This window comes from Delphinapterus leucas, chromosome 10 (genome assembly GCF_059928025.1).
Source record: "Delphinapterus leucas isolate spDelLeu-1000000601 "Yukka" chromosome 10, BTC_Dleu_Yukka2, whole genome shotgun sequence".
NCBI lineage: Eukaryota > Metazoa > Chordata > Mammalia > Artiodactyla > Monodontidae > Delphinapterus > Delphinapterus leucas.
Window position 1 is genome coordinate 5,918,669 of NC_143138.1, and position 15,826 is coordinate 5,934,494.

General features: G+C 44.6%; 1 pseudogene; it reads right to left on the minus strand.

The window, feature by feature from the left end:
- Positions 1-337: 337 nt before the first annotated feature.
- On the minus strand, positions 338-1,411 carry LOC111181267 (chromatin modification-related protein MEAF6 pseudogene; annotated as a pseudogene).
- Positions 1,412-15,826: the final 14,415 nt, after the last annotated feature.

The following is a 15,826-nucleotide window of genomic DNA, read 5'->3' on the forward strand; positions in this document are numbered from 1 at the left end:
TTTTCCTGTTCCTTGAACATGAAACTGCTTCTAACTCAAAAAGATTTAAGATAGGTAATTATTAAATAAACACTCTTTACCTTCCCTCTGCAAAAAACCCCAAAAGCCAAGTTCCCATTTTATTTATGGTAAACCAAATTATTTTCAGTTAAGAATAGTGGCAACCGCATGAAACAGCTTATCAGATACGTCAGCAGGAAGGTATGAGCTCTACAATGGCATTGCAAAAAGTCCCCAAAGAAAATAAGATGGTAAAAACAATAACAGAAAAATGATAAAACACAAACAAAATAAGAAAACGCCAGATATTTACAGCCTCCCTCTGAAATGTGACCTCTTCTACGTTCAGCATAAAACAAACCTAGAGAACATTTCTCAATGCACATCGCAGATAAAGCTGGTGCCAGCCAGTTGGAGGGCGGAGACATTCATTCCAAGAAGGGAGAAATGCACAGTTAGCAACTTGCTGGGATTATGACAATGTCTTGGGTTTTCCTGCAATTCTGTTACTGAAAATGACACAGAGTAAATGCTCCGATATGGTCGTACAGAAATGACTTGTTTGTCACCACATTTCAGAACAAACTACTCAGAGCCACAGGCACCGGGTCTGGGAAAGCAGAGGTGGATGGCCACGCAGCCAGGTGAGGGGTGTTTACCTTTGTGAGGTCGGCGGACGGAAGCAGGGCTCTATAGCCTGGACGCTTCTGCACTAATGAGTCTTCTAATAATCAGCTCGTGGTTTTCTGTTTAACTTCAGATCCATCCTGTGCCGGTTTTTATTCTTTCTTTTTTTATGGCTGCTATGATGACTCCCTGAGGAAGTAGAAGAAGCAGCCTTCCGAGGTTTCACTCCCTGCACAGATCCATCAGATCCTCAGGATGCTCCTGGCTGGGCTCGTTTTCCTGATTGTGGAAGTCTGGAGAAGTATCACTTTCCGTCCCACTTCCTGGCTCCCTCTTTTCAATGAGCTGATCCTGAACTCCTGCCAATGCACTTGCTGTAACTGAGGGTTGTAACTGAGGGTTTACTGAAGAGCCGCTCCTTCTATCGTTTTTTGCTATTGGAGTATTTTGGTTCGTCAGGTACTGATCCCAGCCACGAATAGTGTTGCCATACATCTGAGTGTCTTCCAGGTAGCTTCCTTCAAAAGCATAGATCTGGCTCTCCAAGTTGGCCAGCGTTTGCGCCAGTTCCTGCTTCCGCTTCCCGAGCCCCGCCTGCTCGCGCCGGCTGTCCGGGATCTGCGGCAGCGCCGCCTTGTTGCGCATCGCCATGTTGTACTCTTGTGGATAGATTTTTAAAAATAATTTCAAGCCAAAGGTTTTTTTTGCTTTTTTTTTTTAAGGTCCCAACGTTATTTTAGACAATTTTCGGTGCCATTTAAATAAGATGGATTAATAAATTCATGTTTGCCTAATATTTCTATTTGAAATCATACATCAAAAATACCACAGGGTTCCAAATTCTATGACCTGGATAGATGAAACAAAAAATACTGTTTTTAAAAGAGGAAAGGCCCCGTGAGCACACAGCAGGGAGGCCGTCTGCCGGCTGAGAGGAGAGTCCTTACCAGATACCACATCTGCAGGACCCTTGATCTTGAACTTTACCGCTCTCAGAACTGTCAGAAATAAATATCTTTTGTTTGAAAAAAAAATTCCGTTTTAGGTTCTGTATCAAGCAAAGTTCCCACGCTCATTTAGCACCTTTTCCCCTTGTCATCCTTGAATGAACAATTGATTATTTGAGATGGAGGCAGTTTTCAGAGTTCAAAGTCAGAAGTTTTTCAGAAGGTCTAGGACAGAGGTACAACTGGAGCTGGCTGATTGACAGAATTGCCTAGAGAACTTTAGAAAACCCCAGCCTCTTGAGTCCCACTCCCTGAAAGCTCTGAGTCAGTGGGGTGAGGCCCCTGAATGTATACATTTTTCTAAAGTTCCCCAATCAATTAAGGTGATTGGCTGCATTTGGTAACTAAGAAACTGAGAAATTGGTACATTTCCTGTGATAGAATCGAGGGAAAAAAAAAAAAAAGCCCTCACCCTGGGTAACACTTTATTCAGGGAAAGCTAGAAGTAACACTGAAATATTAACTTTGCAATGATGGCCAGCACATTTTAAAAGGGAGAATGAAAACCCAGAAACTATTGGGGAGCATGCGATGCAAGGATTACGTAAGTCGTGAGGTATTTAGTATGTGAGAAAAGTGACTGACATCATTGGTGAAAATTAGCCTTGGAGAGGACACGAAGATTGTCTTCAAACATTTAAAGGACTCTTTTGAGGAGGAATTGGGCTTACAGTGTTTTGGATGAGGAACCTTTGTCTTCAGCAAACTTCCCATGCGATTCTGAGGCAGGCGGCCTGAGGACCTCACTGGAAGAAGTGAGCCGCTAGAGGTCTCCTGGGTGTGGGAGGGAAGCAGCCAGACATTTACAGGTGGTTTGGGTGCTTGAGGACGAAAGAACTGCTGGGAAGACTTCTATAAGGAGTCAACCAAGATGGATAAGGAAGGAAGGGATGGAGGGGAGGAAGGAAGGAAGGAGGGAAAGAAGAAGGAAGGAGTAAAAGAAGGAAGGAGGGAGGGAAGGAAAGGGAGGGAGGGAGGGAGAAAGGGAGGAAGGAGAGAGGCAGGAATGCTCTGGGTTCAGAGGGCCCACTTCTGATTAAATGATGCTTGTATGACTCTGTGCAATAAAGCTCAGCCATCTGGAAACAAAGCAGAGAAAATGAAATGACATTAACGGGAAACTGGAAAGAAGAAAGGCAGGTAGAGTGAGGAGGGAAGGGCTAGAGGAAATTCTGGCTCTTGGTAAGAGCAGGTCAAAATGAAGGGTCTTGGCAAAGGGATTCTAGACGTGGAGTAGCCCCTTCTTTCCATGGTCTGTGGGCCGAGGAGAGAGCAGTGCCTGCCCCTCCCCCCGGAGCCAGCTGTCCAACCTTTGCACAGGACGATGGCTTCAAACAGGAGTGCGTGTCAGAACCACAGGAGGGCCTCTTCAAACACAGGGTGATGGACCCACCCGAGAGAGATTCTGAGTCAGTAGGTCTGGGAGGGGCCACAGGGTTTGTTTCTTTGACGAGCTCCTGGGTGGGGCTAATTCTGTGGTCACTTTGAGAAAGTGACCCAGGAAAAGCCAGGCTTCTGTTAAATTAACAGGCTTGGAGAGGATGAGAACGTGAGAAACTCATCCACCAGAGGGGGTTCCAAAGGGCAGAGTAAACATGCCTGGGTTACAATGAGCTGCTCCGGGGCAAGATTTCGGGCATCCTTACATGACTGGGCGTGAGTCGGATGGAGTCCAGGATGTTTTCCAGCAGCTGTAAGTCTGTATGAGCAGATCACACATATCCATCACTAGTTACTTAACGCTGACTTCCTTCTGTGTACGTCCAACTTTATCAGTGCCCGGCAGTTTACTTCTCTGTGCCTGAGACGGGTTTTGGTTCAGGTCCAGTACTGAGTAGGTGTCCTCAGAAAGAATGAACAGTTGGCAGCAGAGGCCTTTAGCACAACCTGATGGTGTGAGAACTTTATGGTTTTTCTTAAAGATCTAGAATCTGTAATATCATCTACAAAGCCTTTCACAAGATGGCTTTGGAGCATCTCTGCCATGAAGAAATCTCTCCTTCCTTTTCTCGACTCTGGTCACAGCAGATGGAGCCTGTGTGCACCATGCTTTCTCCAGCATCAAGGCTTCACATGTTAGAATGCTTTTCCTCTTGCTTTTTGAGCTAACTTGTACTGATTCTTCTAGTTAACTTTAGTGTCTCTTTGGGGAAAACTCTGCTCACCATCAAACTAGAGCACCTGGGCTTCCCTGGTGGCGCAGTGGTTAAGAGTCCGCCTGCCGATGCAGGGGACACGGGTTCGTGCCCCGGTCCGGGAAGATCCCACATGCCGCGGAGCGGCTGGGCCCGTGAGCCATGGCTGCTGAGCCTGCGCGTCCGGAGCCTGTGCTCTGCAACGGGAGAGGCCACAACAGTGAGAGGCTCGCGTACAGCAAAAAAAAAAAATAAATTAAAAAAAAAATCAAACTAGAGCACCTTTCTCCTTTTCTTTGACAGCACGTCTCACTGGTGCGATTCCACATTTACTATCACTTTCCATGTTTTGACCACAACTCCGGAATGGCGGAGGGGCGACCCACTTGTCTGGTTGCTCCAGAACTTCTCTGTTTTTACAATTCCAAGTCCTGTGCCCCAGGAAGACCAGGATGCTTGATCATCCTAGCCTTGTTCCCACCATCCCCCCAGATCTAGCACTTAGCTCTGTGATGGTGACATATTACGTGCTCAGAATATTTGCATTAAACAGAATGGAGTAATGCTTAAAGTGGGTAAAAAGGGAATCATCTTTGACTCTCAATATCCTTATGACCTCAACAAATATTACTTTGAGAAGGGAAAAAAGATGGCAAAAACTTACTATTCAAAATGACTTTGGGGGTCTGATTCCAACCTTTCACCTTGAAAGTTGCTAGGTAGATTTAAGACTGAAGATATATGGTCAGAATGAATAAGGCCAACCTGCTGAGAATGGGGGTCTCCATCCATCCATTCATTCAGCAAACAGTACTGTTTTCTGCCTATCCTCCAAATACCTCCACCTCTCCACCAGGTTTACTAGCAAATACTGTTCATTTTCTTGAAAGTTTTCAGAAATCACCTAATGAAATGCAAATACTTTGGTAGGACATAAGCTCTGTCAGCTGTAAATCTGAAGTGGGAAGGGGGGATTACCTTGAGTACCAGGACAAGAAGAACTTCTAGGGTGGCCTGGGTTAGGCTGCGGTGACATCCTGTTTCTGTTTCGATGTCCCCTCTTCACCCACCTCCCTGGGGACATGAGTGTCTCTCTCAGTAAATATACAATCAGTGCTCCTGAAGAACTGAAGTGCTTACAGGGAACAAAGTGTCCTGAGTAACTTGAATAAACAAACTCGGTAAGTCCTCTGTAAAATCCTTTGTAATTTTAAACAGACTCTCAACTGTTGCAGAGTATTTAGGAACACTGCGTGTTTAAGAGCTAGCATCCAGGATTTCAATCTTCCAAACAAGAAAATTAGAAAGCAAGTCCTGTTCCCACCGAGACAGAGTAAAGGCAAAAGCTATTAGGACAACTCATCTTCTAGAATATTAAAAACACCCTCGCACGCTCTTCCAGGTCAGAAGAACAGGGAGCCACTGGAGCTTGGAGTGGTAAGGACAGCTGTATGGCGGTGCCTCTCAGACAGGTACATGGTAAGCTAGTGATTGCTCGTGAAGACAGGGATTAAAGTGAGGGGGAAGGAAGCAGAGATACTTCTCCTTAGACCGTGATTCCTACTTTACTCTCAGAGGATGCCTCTACTTCAGACTTTGGGGGAAAGGTGGGGAAAAGAAGAAGGTGAAAAGAGTCTGAGGAAATGGGGAAAGATGCTCCAGAGTGGTTTTCATCCACTCAGAACCAATTCCTTTAACAGAAGAGGAGTGCTGTTTTCCTTCACCTCAAACAGTGATGATGGAGGCAACTGGGGTAATCTTCAAAGCATTCTTGACCCGACAGCTATCTCCAAGACCTGTGTCTGTTGCAAGAGGAGCCTGTGGGCAGAGTGGACCAGGCCAACCCAAATATTTCAGTACTTGTTCCTTCTGGGTTACCTGTTGCTATGTAACAAATTACCCTAAAACGTCAGTTGCGGAAAACAACCACCATTTTATTACAGTTCATGATTTTGTGGGCCAGGAATTCCAGCAGGGTTCCATGGATGACTCTTCTGTCCCACTGGGCATCAATTGTGGTCATCTGGCATTGTATTCAGTTACCCGATGGGCTGGTCTGGAGGATCCAGGACAGATTCCTTGATAGGAGCTGTGCGCTGAGCCATGGCCCCCAAGACATCCAGGTTCTAATCCTTGAGACCCATGAATGTCACCTTACATGGCAAAAGGCACTTTGCAGATGTGATTAAATCGAGACTTGTCAGATGGGGGGATTAGCCTGGATTACTCAGGTGGGCCCTAAATGTAATCAGAACTGTCCTTATGAGAGGCAGGGAGATTGACTCTAGAACAAGGCTTCACGAGAATGGAAACAGGTCCCATGAGTCTGGCTTTGGAGCTGGAGGGAAACGACCATGAATCAAGGATTTGGGGGGAATACAGCTCTGGAAAAGGCAGGGAAACAGGTTTGCCTCTAGAGCCACTGGAGGGAGCGAGGCCCTGCCAACACCTTGATTTTGGCCTGATGTTGGACTCCTGACCTCCAGCACGATAAGAAGTACCAGGTTTGGTACAGCAGCCATAGGAAATTAGTACAGCAGGGATGGTCGGAAGACTGGACTGAATGGAGGCTATTTGAACAGCATGCCTGCCGTGGCCTCTCCAGTGAGGGGGTTGGTCTCAGGACTCCTTCCGTGGCAGCTCAGGGTCTCAGAAGGAGTGTTGCCAGAGAGGAGTGCAAGGTTCAGCACAGATCCTGCCCAGACCCAAGGGGAGGATCCCTGGTATGGACAGGACACCCTGGTACACAGTAGCTCCGTAATTGTCAGGGATGCAGCTCGCTGGCTCTCAGTGATCCACTGTCCTTGGCCTGATGTCCCTTTTTCTAGGAAGGCTTCCTGAACTCCAGCCAATGCAACCACATTTTGTCCACCAGGAAAAATAAGGGAGGAAGACAAAAGCAGTGAAGGACACAAGCCAGCTATCTTTTAAGGACCTTCCTAGCAGCTGTTACCCACACTGCCACTTTCATGCCTGGCAAGAGAACAATAAGGGAGCGAATCCTTCATCTGGGTGAACAGGTGCCTAGCTAAAAGCCAGAGTTTCTTCTACTAAGGAAGACAGGGAAAACCATTAGCGGCTAGAACTTTGGCATCTGTGGCATGTGCCACGCCTACAAGAAGAGATTAAAAACATGGGATCAGAAAAAAGAAAGACCTGATTTCTGACTGGATTTTAGTATGTGATTCAAACACGTTAACATTAGTATGTCACAACCCCCTTTTCAAAACCACATCAAAATCAATTTCAGGACGTGCATTGTGAAATGACTTTTCTTTTCCCTAAAATCTTTTTCTGGTAAAGTTGAGATATATCTTATGTTCATTCATGTCTTACATTTGGGCGATGATGGTAAGTATCTCATTGGATTTACGACCTCAAATTTATGAAGTAGGTAACATCCTCAGCGTTCATAAGGGTTAGTCATGTTGTTGAAGCTCAGAGCCAGGTCTGAAATCCAGATGGATCTGCCTTCAAAACCTGTGTCTTTACTGTTCCAAAATATTTCATGCTTCCTCAAAATATACCCAAACTTTTGCACTTTAGGAAAGAAATAACCTTAATGTGAGGGGCTTTTCCCATTTTCTCCTGCAGTAGAATATTGTTTGGTGGTAGACAGAGGTAATTTCAAACTGAAGAAGAGAGTGGGACTGTAATATAAAGAAAACTTGCAATGAAATACTGGTCCAGTCAGAGAATTTTGTGTAACTATCTAGTAACTAGGGGTCCTGGGTCCTTTCAGTGACACCAAAGCTACATAGTAGGTCTCAGCTGAATTTGTGTTATAGCCTGGTGGGCAGCGAGTGTAAACAATGCAAACTGAACTTCCGTGCTTCTAAGTACTATGGCAGATTCCTGAATGCAGAGCAGATGGGAAAAATAAACTCGGACCATTTATATCTGTCGTATATTGAAGGGTAAAAAAATCCCCAAGTGGAAACATAGCTTGATTGGGTATTAGAAGAGTGTATTTTTTAAATATGATACTTGAAGAAATTTGAATAACAAAATGTTATTGGGTAAAAGTGGGTAAGTACAGTGTCAGAGTCCAAAGGTCTCTTAGAAGACAAGAGTTATCCTTCACCAGCATTCTCATTTAGTCAGATGTTCAAATAGTCAAGGCTTAAACTGAGGGGACGCATAACAGCATGTTGCTCCCAGATTTCATCTCAAGAGTAGACTTGAGTATTGTCATGACACAAATATATGCATACTGTTTATATGCCCAGAGGTTTTCCCCACAGTTCCTTCGCTGTATGACCTAGCAACATGAAAGAGATTTTGAAGGAAGCATGTCTATATGGCATTGATACAATCTGATCTGATAGAACATCTGCTCTCGGCAGCTAGCTCTTCTAGAGCCGTCTTAGACATCTGAGTAACTTTGTGACCAACAGCCGGCTCTGTTTACGTAGTCAGAAGCTTCAAAACAAGTTCCAGCCTGAGCTGAAAGCAGTGGTGTAGTTTAAAAGATCAAAGTCGCGAACTTCAGGATTTAAGCAGAAGAATGGTGAACTTCAACACTACCTTCTACCCCAGAGAAAGAAGTCAGTTGGACTTGGCTTTGTTGTTGGAAAACTGGAAAACCATCTGTGTTCATTGAAATCTGAACACGCAGTGAAATTAACCTCTGAATCCCATAAGGTCCTACAGAAATCATCTTTCTCTAAATTGGTGATTTATTCTCATGAATATTTTGGGACTTATTGTCAGGTATAATCATCACAGGAGACATAAAATACATCTCCTGCATGTTACGAGGTTTACCTTAAGACAGATTTGAATACCAGTTTCCAAGCTACTATCAGTCAAGAAATCATTAAATATTTCTTGCTGCTTATTATGTGTCTCTTGAGCTATGATGGAGTGCTGTTGATGATTTGCCATTAAGGATGGATACTGAGTATATAAGGGGCATTTCTTTTTTTCCCAGTTTTATTGATATCTAATTTGATTGACAAATAAAAATTGCATACATTAAAAGTGTACAAAGCGGGAGCTGATGGTATAAGTCCTGGAGCCCAAAGGCCCAAGAACCAGGTGCTGCAAGGGCAGAAGAAGATGGACGTCCCAGCTCAAGAAGAGAGAGAGTGAGTTTGTGTTTCCTTCACCTTTTTGTTCCAATGAACTGGATGATGCCCAAGTAGGTAGGGTGGATCTCTTCACTCAGTCCACTGAATCAAATGCTCATCTCTTCCAGAAACACCCCCATAGACACACCCAGAAATAATGTTTACCAGCTCTCTGGGCATCCTTTAGCCCAGTCAACTTGACACATAACATTAACCATCACAGTAACCATGCTGTACATTATGTCTCCAGAACTTATTCATCTTATAACTGAAAGTTTCTAGCTTTTGACCAATATCTCCCATTTTTCCCCCATCTACCCCCAGCCCCTAGTAACCACCATTCTACTTTCTGCTTCCATGAGTTTGACTTTTTTCTTTTTTTACAATTCCATGTATAAATAAGATCATATAATGTTTGTCTTTCTCTGTCCAGATGATCTCACTTAGCATAATGCCCTCCAGGTTCATCCATGTTGTCACAATGGCTTCATTTCCTTCCCTTTAAAGGCTGAATAGATTTCCATTGTATATATACATCATCTTTTTTATTCATTCACTGAGGAACACTTAGGTTGTTTCCATATCTCGGCTACAATGAATAATGTTGCAATAAACATAGCAGTGCAGATGTCTCTTTGGGAGGGTGATTTCATTTCCTTTGGATATATACCAGAAGTGGTGTTGCTGGATCATATGGTAGTTCTATTTTTAATTTTTTGAAGAACCATCCTGTTTTCCTTAATGGCTGTTTACATTCCCATCAATAGTGTAAAGGAGTTCATACGGGGCATTTCTTAACCACAGAGCCAAGGAAATAGCTTCTCTTTTCACTCTAGGTACTATCGCATGTGATCTTCAAGGCTGGAGAAGCATAAACTTCCATAGGAAAGTTCTTTCTGGATTTACACAACTTTGGGAGTATCAGGCTTCTCCATTAAAAGAGTGTCAGCCTCATTCGTTCCATGTTTTTTGGGGTTTTTTGTTCATCCATTCACTTATTCTTTCATTCAGCACCTTTTGGAGTGCATTTTATGGGCAGCTACTGTGCTAGTATTAGGATTAGGAGGAAAGAAAAAAAATGTAGACACCCTGCTGCTCTTAAACTAAGTGGGGGAGAAAGACATGAATCAAAGGATCAAAGCACTGTGAAGTTGGCTTCAGAAGAGCAGTTCAGGGTTACATGGGAGTTGACAGAAGGGCGTCTGACTGAAGGTTCCATGAGGGAGGTATTAGGATCTGAGAGCTGAAGAAAGAGTGGGAAGGAGGGAGAAAAAAGAGGGACAGAAGAGAATATACTGAGGAGACAGGACAGTTGGTGCAAAACCCCTGATATGGGGAATATGATGGGAAGAAGTCCCAAGTGTTCCAGGAATGAAAGGCCGGTGTGGGTGGAGAGCAGGGAAGGACAGAGATCCTGGGGAGAGGACTGGCATTTCCAAGTCCCTGCCCTTCCCATCTCCCATGGCCAAGCCATCCTTAGGCTCACAGATTCATCCAAATGCAAAGTAGGAAGCTGGAGCCTACTGGTCTCATGAGATTTCACATCTTATTTTTAGCTACATTTTCGCATATAATTTTAAAGATACTAGACGGCTTATAATTATTAAATCCAAAGTCATGACAGAAATATCCTTACCCCACCTTTAACCTTTACTGCCTGCCTCCCATGTTTCCCATCCCTGAGCAATTAGCCACATTTAATTCTTTTAACTATTTCTTTGGTTTCTATTTCCACATTTCTAAATCAGCTTATATTGTTATTTATTCATCTACCAGTTTCAGACCCTCCATTTCCATCCTGTGGATGTAGCTGAAGCCTCAGCTCCCTTACACCGTCTTTCACACCTCACTCTCCTTGTCTTCCCAGCAAGGTTATAATCACCATTGTTTTTACACTGTTCATGATTATGAACTCTGTGAATATTGCTCACTGCTGAGCCTACTGTATATTGTGGTTATGTTTTTTTTTTTCTTGCACAGTTCTTGGATTTCCTTGATTAATACTTTCCCTTATTTCTTTATTGGCCCTACTGTCTTTATCCCTAATATTTTTCCATCAAATCTGAAAAAAGACTCCATCACCAACAAAACTCCTGCATTGAGAGCACTGGCATGGCCACCAGCATTTTGGGAGCAGAGTGAGGGAAGGGGGCTGGGGGTCCATTACTCTCTCCATGAACTTTCCATTATCTTCCTGCTTTAAGATGGTATCACCTAACCTCCACCAGTCCGGGCATCTGGAGCCTCTCCAGGTGAATTTATTCAGAGGCTAAATCTGTATCTCCTGCTCTGTTGTGGTGATACTGAGCAGGACCCTGTGGGGCTCCTGGGCACAAAAGCCTTTCCGTGTCCCCCATTTCTTGATTACAGGAAATAGGCTTCATTCGGCCTCCACGACCTTCCCTGAGTTCCAACAGCAGATTCAAACAGTTGCTAACTGGAGAAGGGAGGGGATGTGGAAACAAGGGAGGAGCAGTCAAAAGAAAAAGTAGTGCAGGCTTGGGGCAGGGTCCTGGTTCCCCCTCAAGGGATACACATCACAATATCTTTGAGCTGTTTTGCAGACACTGAAACCCCAGCAGATGGGAGAAGTTAATTGTATGCTGCCCACAAGCATGTAGTTGGAACTACATGCTTGTTGGAACCAGTTGGAACCAGAAGGTTGACGATGCCGACTCCCACTTACCTCCCCACCAACCAGTCAGAAGAATGTCCAGGACCTGATCACACCCCCTTTGCACCATTACTATAAAACTCCTCCCTACCTGCTCCAGGTTGGGACACACAGTTCTGAGGGCATTCGCCCGCTGTGGCCCCCTTTGCCTGGCAAAGCAATAAAGCTGTTCTTTTCTACTTCACCCAAAACCCTATCTCTGAGAATTAATTCAGTGCTGGGGTCCAGAGGTCGGATTTGGCTTCAGTGGGAGGCATTGGGGGAGGGGTGGGTTCTAGTAGCAAAGCATTTCCCTCTCTTCTGCTTAGTCAGTTACCAGCCTTCCATCTTCTTTCCAGCTTCCAAAAAGTCGGTGGAACATATGCTCACCTGCTGCTGCATCCTTTGCCTTTGCTCCATCCCTAGCAGCGTGCGCCTATTTTATTCCATTCCTCTCATTTTAGGGGGCTTTCAGGAGAGAGCAGGGATAATGCTCGGGGCCACGTTACCCAGAAGTCCCCGTGGTTTCCTGGTCAGCTTTCTCTCTGCCCCCATTCAGACCTGAGGCCAATGAGGATCTCGCCGGGGAACGAGGCTCTCATGCTAAACACCAGCTCCCCCAGACTTTCTGCCCCCCTGCTTTCTGCTGTGTGTGATGTGCCACCAAGTCTGGAGATGCGTCAAGGAGGATCCCATAGCAGGTTCTTACCCACGTGCGGTTTCATGGGGGTGCATGCTCTGTGGGACTGGAACCGCAATGAGACTGAAAGATCACAAGGATGCTCTTGTATTTCCTCTTCAACCTTGAATAATAGCAACGCCCCACCTCTGGCCCTTTCTCTCTCTGTGATTCTTCCTTGAATCTGGGCATCTGGATTGGAGATGTTTATTGAAAAACTCAAAGTGACAGGGACCATCTTCCTGCCTCCTGGGCAGGTCCACCCATTAATCCTACGGTGGGTCTGTCTCCTATTATTTCAGCCCCTCCTGGCCTTCTGGACAGAGACCTGCCCAGGCTGGAGAGGAGTTCTGAAAACTGTGTAGGCCTTCCCATTCCCAAAAGAATGGAAATGGAGACAGCACATTTTGGACCTAATCTATCCAGGAGAGTTCCATGAGAGAAGAATCAAAATAAATGTAAAGGGGAACACGCCTGACCTCCTCGGCAGGTGAGAATCAGCTTGCTGGACGCGGTCACTCATATTCTTCCTGGTTACTCAGCAACACAGACGGTGAATAATCAAACGTATGGACGTGACATGCCTTTCCAGAGTTTGTGCTCCCTGGCTGGGCCTGCCTGGAGATGGGAGTGGGTCCATGCAGCTGCTGAAAAAGAGGGATTTGTAATGGAAATGCTGACAGATCCTTAACCGGGCCGCGTTCGCCAGAGCTGCGATCATCTAGTAAATAAGGTGAATGGGCTCCGCTTATCTCATTTCACAGCTGAGCTGTGTATTGCCAGATAAATCAAATCAGGGTAAACGGCTTCATCTAATAAACTGGGTCAACACATAATGTATTTGTTCAGGTTTGCACTTTCATTGATTCTCATTTGATTTCAGAAGAGATATTTCAGCTCCTGTTGGAACGTTTTTTAGGATTCATCTCTCCTTCTGGGAAGGAGAGGCTGAGAGGCATGGATACAGAGCTGGGATCTTTTCCTTTTTCCTTTGAAATAAATTAAGTTTTCTGATTTTTGGAAGTTCTTCTGCTTTTCATCTTTATGCATCGGAGCGGGGGAAGGGCGATGGTAGGACCGCTTGGGGAGAAAGTGGAGAAGAAGCAGGAAAAAGAACTCCCATCTCTCCATCTGCATTTCCCAATAATGTTTTAGTGATGTTTGCTAATGTATCATTCATTAACCATCAGCCACTATGAAAAACATAATCTATCTCGCAAAGTGGACATTATTATCGCATTAAATCATTTCACAATATACCTGAACGGTTCCACATGAGAGGCCTGGCCTGCCCAAGCCCAGATGCCCCCGGGGCAACTCTTCAGCAGTAATGAGATACGAGGTCTGTCTGTGATGAATACGATATTACTCGTGTCAGCGGCTGCGAACGGCACCCAGAATATTTCTTCTTACAGGTTTTTTTTTTTTTCCATAGCAAAGGAACTCAGGCAAAGCACTATTAACCCAGTAAATGAAGCTCTACAGATCACAGAGTGTATCCATTAGGAGACAAGATGGTGACTAATCCAATTTTTCTTGCAGAGAGAGACCCTGATGCTTTGGTAACATCTGGGGACGGCTGGCCCTGCATCACACACGAGGCTCCGTATTCTGTCCTTTCTGGTTGTCTCCTTTCTCTGCCTTTGTCTAAGGACAATTATTGCACTGTCCCCTGCTCTCCCTCAACCTCCTCTTGCCAAAAACCTCTTTGAAGGTGATTAAAATAATGTCCATGGGTAGAAGAAATAGAAAAGAGTGTCTGGTGGGGGAAAGAAGAAAGGACCAAATGGTAAGTCTTCCCATTTCCCATTTATAGGACATTTCCTGAGTCTTCAGATATGTTTGTTAGTCAGGCTGGAATCTGCAAAAAGGTACCAGGGATCAGTTACTCTCTGCTCCTGTTAAAAGCACATCAAACAGTTTTGCTTTTGGGGGAAAGAATCCATATTTTTATCTCTCATAAGGGCATTCACTTATTTCTTTTATTCCTTGAAACACTGCAGGCATTTGTTCACAATGTTGATGGATTAAAAACAAGACTCCAGATGTCCCTTTGCCTAGACAGCCGAGGAGAGGTATGGGGGGAATAACTTGAGGACTCAGTGAAAATATAAACAAAGTGGTGATTCTTTCCTTAACTTTACTCTAAATCTTCTTCCCTTCCTTTTCCTCAACTAATGTGTGTTACCTGTCCACGTGCCCTGTGCAGGACACTCACAGCACACGGTGTCCTCACTCCAGCTGACAAATGTGACAGGGAAGACCAAATCTGACTCCATACTAGATCTGTTTCTTTTACTTTAACCTTTGCGTTCTATTGCTTTTGCCTCGAGTTAAGAATGTTGCTTATAGCCTGAAATAGACAGGATAGCCCATTCTCAAAGCTCTGACCTTTAAGGGTATAACCCTTTTCCATTCATATAGAGAGAAAAAATTGCAGAACAGAGAAAAACATTAGTCTTGTTGGAAGTTTACAGGGACATCATGACCTGACCTATGAGGACAGCTGCAAGAACAAAGGATTCCTACACCAAGAAGTCTGCACCAACCAACCACACCCCCTTCTTCACCTTGCCTTTAAAAATGCTTTGCTGAAACCCTTCGGGGCGTTCGGGGTTTTTGGGGGGCATGAGCCACCGATTGTCCTTGCACGACCTGCAGTAAACTTTTCTCTGCTCCAAACTCCAACGTTTTGGTATTGTTTGGCCTCACTGTGTGTCGGGCACACAAACTTGCCTTCAGTAACACAAATACAAAACAAATAAACAAAACCCCACATACTCCCGCCTTTGAATAGCCACAAAGGAGCTGCACTGCTGCCCCAATTAAAATTGGGTTCCAGTCTGGCAACTGTCATATGTAACTAAATGTGATGTTTGATTTTTTTTTAATGACGACCCTACATCATCACTTCCCAAGAGAACATCAAAAATACATTCCCCTGAAGAGTAGCCTAGAGAGTCAGAAAATAGATCCTTTTCCCCCACAGGTTTGTTTTCTGCCGTTAATCAATTCAGAAGGATTGGCTTAATTTTCCACACTGGAAAATGCAGTTTGAAACATCCCCTTTGAAAGTCAAATTTATAATATTTCACATTACCCTGGTATATCAGCTCAGGTGATGTGGAAAATGTAATTCTGAAAACATTTTGGCTTACTTGTGGTCTTTAGAAGGAACAGCATAGTATGAGTCATGATTTTGTATCTAAATGTATCTCTGCTTCCCTTCTCATGCTGAAATGACTTTATAGATTTTATTAGTTTCAGTGAAATGTATTTACATTGAATGAATCAATCAGTCTTGCCCTGCACCCCCCTCCCCTCTTATTTCTCTTTCTTTTTTTTTTTTTTTTGCGGTACACGGGCCTCTCACTGTGGTGGCCTCTCCCGTTGCAGAGCACAGGCTCCGGACACGCAGGCTCAGTGGCCATGGCTCACGGGCCCAGCCGCTCCGCGGCATGTGGGATCCTCCCGGACCGGGGCACGAACCCGTGTCCCCTGCATTGGCAGGCGGACTCTCAACCACTGCGCCACCAGGGAAGCCCCTCTATTTTTTTCCTTATTTGACTAGAGACCAGTTGATGAGGCATTTTACTAACAATGCCCATATTATTCATACCATGATCAGAAAATATTTGTAACCATTTTTTCAG